Source organism: Amblyomma mixtum, chromosome 3 (assembly GCF_055824585.1).
Source record: "Amblyomma mixtum isolate Tamu chromosome 3, ASM5582458v1, whole genome shotgun sequence".
In the NCBI taxonomy this organism is placed as follows: Eukaryota; Metazoa; Arthropoda; class Arachnida; order Ixodida; family Ixodidae; genus Amblyomma; species Amblyomma mixtum.
In genome coordinates, this window is record NC_143014.1 from 89,198,868 (window position 1) to 89,205,966 (window position 7,099).

A 7,099-nucleotide genomic window follows, 5' to 3' on the forward strand; every position below is an offset into this window, starting at 1 on the left:
GGAGTGTTCTGCCGAAGGCGAGTCATTGTTGACATGTACAGAACAAGCTGGCGTATAATCTGGAAACTCAAAAGCATCCTCAAATGTCCCTGTGCATGCAAAACAAAGTAGGTGCCCAGTAAGCATTTCATAAAAGTACACACATGCCATCCTGATTAATGTCGACATAATGAGATTCAGAAGCCAGCAAACTTGATTACAGGTAGAGGAAATGCAAGGAATAATTTGGAGGGTTTACCTAGTGATGGCTCTTGCTTATGCTGGGAAAAAATACTTCGTATCGTCAGGGAAACAAAATACGATGACCATAATTTCTGGTTATCTCAAGCAAACCCTAACATTTCAAGCAGAATTTGTAAAATTGGATTTCCGTTATGAGAGCTACAAAGTCGAAGGATAAAATGAAATTATTTTTTTAGCCATTTAAGTATGCGACAGGCTTACATGTCTATGTTCTCGGGTACAACTTTAAAGCAACCTTTAAGAGTTGTTTTCGCTATCATTAAAATGCAGTACAGTATGACTGATTGTAACAGTGACCACGGGTATACCCACGAAACAGTTCGCTTTGGAACCAGCTCGTTTCTCCATGTTTCAACTCGCGCGAATGGCCACTTCGCCACATGATGTCAGGCTGGCTGACGTTAAGTTGCAAACCGTTTCATGGATATACCCCGGTTCCCAAAGTAGCAAGCAAAAGTGAGCACTGCTAACCATTACCGTTCATTGATGTTTGTATGACTTAATATACGTAGAATCTTGGAGTTGCAATTTATCAAATATCTTCAGCAAAATACATCTACTTCACGGATAGTCTGATATTCAAGGAAAGAAATTAAGTGAGGCATCGATAGGCATCAGAAACTTGGAAAAGACCAAGGGTGACGCCTGAGATTGCAGAAAAAAAGCAGGATGCGTAAGAATTTGCATGGGAAATCTGCCGACGGCTGGTGGTTAAAGCTTGGATCCAGTTTACAGTTATTGCATGCAAGTTATAGCATGAGAAAACCAGCCTTACAAAAGTGAGGGACCTTATCACATGCTTTTTCAAAGCCAAGAAAAAAAAGCGTCGAGGGGGATGTTGCAGTCAAGGTGCAAGTGCATGTTGCAAAGAATGAGAGCAAGTTGGCTATGCACACAACTTAATGGGCCAAAACATTCTAGCAGCGCAAGAATACAGAATGTGTTTTACGATTTGGCGCACATGTCAGCGGCACAAATAGGGTCATAGGTGCTGGGTGATGACTGAAGGCACACATAAAAGGGCCAAGCTATGATGAGGTAGGAAGCTATCTTCACGGCATGCACAAGATATGTATGAACACACTGCTTCCTGTCCTGTTGTTGCCTTCTGTATGTTTCACAGAGCTTGAGCTGAGTGTACTGCCGTGTGGACAAGGCTGCATGTTGACGCTATGCTAAGGGACTAGAACGATAGAGCAAGACAGACTACTCTCTGTGGTGACGTTGTTTGTTCTTTCCCATCTTCTTTGTTCCTAACATAAGTTTGCAAGCTTCACAGGGCTCATTTTCCTATCTGCAGTTTCAAGGTGGCGTCAGGTAAAGCCAACTGCTATTCTTCAACCGCCATACTGCTCTACCATACAACACATTCTTCTGATCAGCTTTCATAATTTGCAAAGTCAAATTTACTTCTTAGGTCACCTAGTTAAATAACCCAGCATAATTACTTGTCATCATGTCAACCAAAAAATAACCATAATTTCATGTATACGGTCATGCCTCGTTAGTACAGGCCCTCTTATTATGGACTAAAATTATGGACAGTATTTCTGAGGACAAAAGTTTTTCAATTCACTTAGGTCTCATTAACATGGAAACTCGGTTAAGACAGTGGACTGAAAATGCACAGAGCCCATAGTCGCACGTATTCTTGTCGCACAATTATGCAGAATGCAAAGACTTAAATTTTTTTGGATTTGAATATATAAGTCAAACACTGCCACAATCATATATCATTGTTGCACACTGGAATTGCCAACATACTGCTTGTCGCACTGTGTGCACAGAGTTTTGCATTAACCCATGAACTGCCAGGCACACTAACTCCTCCTGCTCACACATTTGCTGGTTGCCAAAGCACTTCTTTTTCTGGTGTCAAAATCATTGTCAGTGCTTGGCGACTCGCATCCTGGCCCAGAGTGCTCTTGTACAAAATGAATTAAGCTGCTTAAAATAAAAGAACAGAGCCACGTGCTTATACTGTAACCTCTATAATCTCAACAGACGCTTTTCCGCTGCCCACAATGCTAAGTTACCACTTTTTATCAGAGTACATCATGTTGTCACAACCTAAACAAAAAACTACTCTCTGACACAGCCCACAATCACGCAGAGAAGTTTGTGTTGTCACCAATTCTTCACGAGAAGTGGCCCAATTTTTTTTTTGCCAATTTGCGGCCCCCAGAGTGACGGAACTGGTACCCATACGATCTTTTCCCATGCAATCCCCACGACCTTGAAAAGCCAGACACCGAGCGGAGGAGAATTTCTACCTATTGAGCGATCCGTAGGCAACTGGAACCATGCTAGCGTGCCATAAAAGAACCGAATGAGTCCCTCACGTTTTAGAAAAACTCACGCCAGCTTTAGAAAACAGTGATATTATGCTGGGTACGAGAGGATTAGAAAACTTTTAATGTCCAACAGAAAGGTTAGCTAGAGGGCTACCCGCCTAGACGACGGCCGAAAGGTCTTGGCTAGCGGCGGCGGCTTCGGAGAGTCGGACGAGTCGTAGTTGAGACTTCGGGTCGGAGCTGAGTAGTAAGGACTCCCATTGGTCTTTCGACTTTATGTGTCGTCCCTCCCGGGGGGCATGAGGACACTCCCATAGTATGTGGTCCAAGGTGGCTCTAAGTTCGGAGTGCGCATTTTTCCGACAATTGCCCTCAGTGCATAACACTCCAGAGGCCCGGGTTTCGAAATGTGCAAGTTTGCGACCAGCGCCAGCTGATGGCATGGTGTCTGGTTAAGAATCTATCCGATGGAGGAAGTCCAGCTGTTTGAAAACGATAGTGTTGTGTAATTTCTCTGTATTCCACCATGCTATCCCTGTCTTTGAAGACCACCTCGCTCGGGTCCGCCCGGAACGAAAAACCTCGGGCGAACTCGTGGGCTGTCTCATTATCAGGCAGGGATGCATGTGCTGGTGTCCAGACTAGCCTAATTTTTCGGTTTGTTACATGATGGCTTAGAATTGTATTCGTCAGGGGGGAGATACGACCACGGCTGAAATTTAGTATGGCAACTTTGGAGTCACTGATGATATACTTCGCTTTTGTGCCTACACAAGCCAGTGCTATGACAGCTTACTCTACAGACTCTGGGTTACCCGACTGTATAGAGGCACTTATTTTTAGCGTTGATTATTATTGACGACCGCGAGAATCATCGTGTTCTTACCATACTTAGCGGCATCCACGTAGTCCACGTCCTCATCTTTATAAGAGCGGAAGCTTTTCTCAAGCACTTCTCCCCGTTTGGCCCGGCGCACGGAGTATGAATAGGATGCATATTCCTGGGTAGTGGCGGTGCAATTATATCGTTCTGAACTTCTTCGAGCATGTCGTCTTTGGCGGTTGTTCTGTTGTAGGTGGGTACGCTGCCGGGTACCCACAGGTGGGTACCCGGCATGGTGCAAACTTTCCCCTGGCCTGGTGCTGGGCTTCTTCAGGGTGAATTGCTTTGGAACTGAGTCTTCGACCCAACACTGAGTAGACGAAAAACACCTCGGGTCATGGTGCTCTTGGCTACAAATGCTCTCGCGCCATAAAAATATATCATAATCATCATCATCGCCATCATCTTCACTGAGTTACTTTTAGTACTTCTCTGCTTTTTTCAGCATACATAAAAGCATGCTCGCCTTTCCACTGCGCAGAAAACATGGAAGACCATGCGCTCGCATAGCGCTTCTTCGCACGTTGAAGACGTGCATGCATGAGCGTCTTCATGAGCGCGTACTAAGCACAAAGAAACAAACACTTTGCAATTTCATTACGCCTGCAGCCTGCAAAAAGTGGCCGATTCGGCGGCTGAAGTGATAATGAAACCACTTCACCTGCCGAGTAGGAAGCACACATAGCGTGAATGTCGCTGCGGTTCTGAACTTGCTGCGTACAGCGGCTACACGCTGCCTGAGTGCATAGAATGCGAGGCGAAAGCTTCAGCGCTCGTGCTTGCGATTAACCTTTCTCTCCCTTCGCACTGTCGGCTGTGCTCGCCGCGCTGCTTTCCTCGTATTTCGACCGTAATCGCCCATCGAGACGGAGAAGTGTTCGGGCATGAAGAAGTCACTCGCCGCCGCTGCGTGGGTCTTCCAATGGCGGCACCATGTGTACCTCGCTTTTGCACAATTTTCTGGCTTATAAAAGTGTTGGTCTCAGCAAAAGTCACATTTTTTGTCAGGGAAGCCTACCCCATCAATCTAGCCTGACATGGTATTCCCCTTTAATTCCCTTTAATCGCCGCTCATTAGAAAAAAAAAAAAGAACAGGTTCTTTCTCCATCATGCGCGAAAGGTGCTAAAGCATTGCGCTAGCTCTGCGTGCGATATCACCTGGTTTCCGCACAACCAGTGTTGCGAAGTAGAACTTTGCCATTTTTATGCTGAACATTCGTATATATATTATTTTCGGCCCATTTATTAGTTCTGGAAGGTAGCTCTTTGTTCGCATTTGTTAGATTGCGTGTAATGAAAACAAAGCTTATTTCTCTTTTTAGTGATTTGCAATGTGAAAGCAAATGATCGCAGTTTTCTGGCGCCGGAAGGAACGGGCCAATTACCCCTGGTGTTTTGCTCTTTATGGAGGGCAGCCTGTGCTGTGCCTCAAGTGAATCTCCTGCGAGCTCAAGGGCATCGATTTGCCCTCGTAACTTCATCCACTCTGCACAGCAGGCTTTTGCTTTCTGATTCTCGTTGTCCTCACGCCTGCTTCGCCACCGCATTTCATTCACAGGTGTGCGACGTTTTTGCTGTGCGCCTTTTCTCAGGTAGTTCAACCCGCTTGTTCACCTTCTTCACATCCCTCCACCTCGCTGGTTCCAGGATTTCATCCTACTTCGATGAAAGAGAGAAATAGAGGGAACAGTGCCATCTCGTACTTTTCATACAACAGGCCGAAGGACTCAAGTTGCGCCCTGATGCCCGCCACAGATTCCAAAACGTCGGTGTCTACATGCGGTTCCTTGCCAGTCGTTCTTTTCTGTCTAGCGAGTGAGCATATGTTACACCTCCACCATCGCAGCATCAAAAGTAGCTAATAAAAAAGTCTCTTTCCCCCTTCTTCTCAGCGCACTTTGCAAAGAAGGATAATAGGGGTAGGATTTATTGAAGAGAAGCTAGAAAAAGAATGAAGGTTAAGGCTGAATATCTGCGCGCTGACATTTCCATTTAGCTGCACCCGTAGTCTTCATTTTGATCTGCTATCCATTGTAATTGCTTCAGATGACCTCGTTTTGTGTGATATGCTAAAGAATCGAGTAATTCACGTTTAAGTGCATTTGCATTTGCCTAGTTTTTCTTTCGTACACGAAAACGAAAGGGAAACACGTAAGGAGCAACGAACTGAATGTAACTGTTATACATTTCTAGAAGGATCTAGTGGTTTAAAAACACATTTTGGCACATTTTCACGCGACCTTTTAGTGCGCACAAACCACAATGGGCTGGGCTGCACCTGCTAGCTTTCGCGTGTTCCCTCTGCCGCCGGAAGTGAGGCAATGGCAGCCCACGTGATGGATGACGCCGCCGCTCGTCGCCGTGCCTCAACAGGTGAACAGGGGCGCGCCGCGCAGAGCAGGCCGCTGAATGCCCGGTCAGAGGGCGCGTGTTGAGACTGAGCACCACTGCTCCTATGTACCAGTCTGAATAGCTGGACGCCATGCTTCCGGTCAGGAGGCCATCTGAACGAAAATCTCCACCGGGGCTATTCCGGAAGGAAACGAGCACGCGTTCACCTCAGCGGTCACGTCTGTGTTTACGGTAAACACGTATAGCTTCCTCCCTCCCCCCTCCCCCGTGGCATGGTGCATGCACCTGCACACACAACCGTGGCGGCGGCGCACAGGAATGCGCGTTGCGTGCACACAGCGAGCGGCGCGGTGGTGTCTGTGGCTGCAAAGAGACGCGCTATTAGCCATAACTTCCAAAGAATGGCGGCGGCCGATTACAAGATCCCCGACGATCGTTCTCTTCCTCTAGTGCTCCACGCTCACAGGAGCGGCGGGTCTCAAATGGGTTAGCTCCCGACTATCTATAGCGCAGGTGTAGCTGAAGCAGATCGAATTCCGGACCGGCCACGTGCGCGGGCCATAACGAACGATGTAACCCTTTCCTCGTGGGGCCTCTATCGAGTTCGGCGAGTACGTAAGCGGGCGTGCGTGCGATTTTGGGCAACTCGCCGGAGTGCGTGGTGCAGCTATCGGCGGGCTACTCTCGGCAAGCCGGTTTTAAAACATCGCCAGCGCTTTTGGCCGTGAGGGCAGACGATACGCGGGCGAAGCGAACAAATCCTCAGCGTATAGTTCGCGAGGACGACCCTTCCTCGGCCGAGTCCAGTGCGGGGCACCGGGTCTCTCGTACGCTGTGCCGGACCGGAGATGAGGGAGCGGCGGCAGCAGCAGCAGGAAGAGAGTTAAGGGACTTTCACTGCGGGTCGGCCGCCGTCGACATCCTTCCCGCTTCCTGCCTTCTTTGGCTGAGTGCGCGCATCGCCGAGCGTGTAAAGTTGCGTAGGAAAAAAACAGAGCGAACACGCAGGGGACGATTATTTACCAAAAGGACAGCATCCGACGAACTGTTGCGCATTCATCGAAAGTCGCGTGCCAAACGCTCTGCTGACCGCGCAACCTGGCCGTGACCGCGCATAAAACGGTCCCCCTCCGCGCTACAACTTTATAGACACGCGTGGGAGTCACCCTGACACAGTGCAACAAGGCTGCGTCGGTTTCTCGCTCGGCATACAGACTCGCGCAAGTTTCCGAGCGTCGCGGTGCAATCATCTCGAAGAGGTACGTGGACATGAGCGGCGGACGTTTGCAGCATGCGTGGTAAATACTTTATCGTCACTCGTGCTCG

General features: G+C 48.2%; 1 pseudogene; it reads right to left on the reverse strand.

Moving 5' to 3' along the window:
• Positions 1-2,695: 2,695 nt before the first annotated feature.
• Positions 2,696-3,654, reverse strand: LOC149350907 (uncharacterized; annotated as a pseudogene).
• Between the last annotated feature and the right edge of the window lie 3,445 nt (positions 3,655-7,099).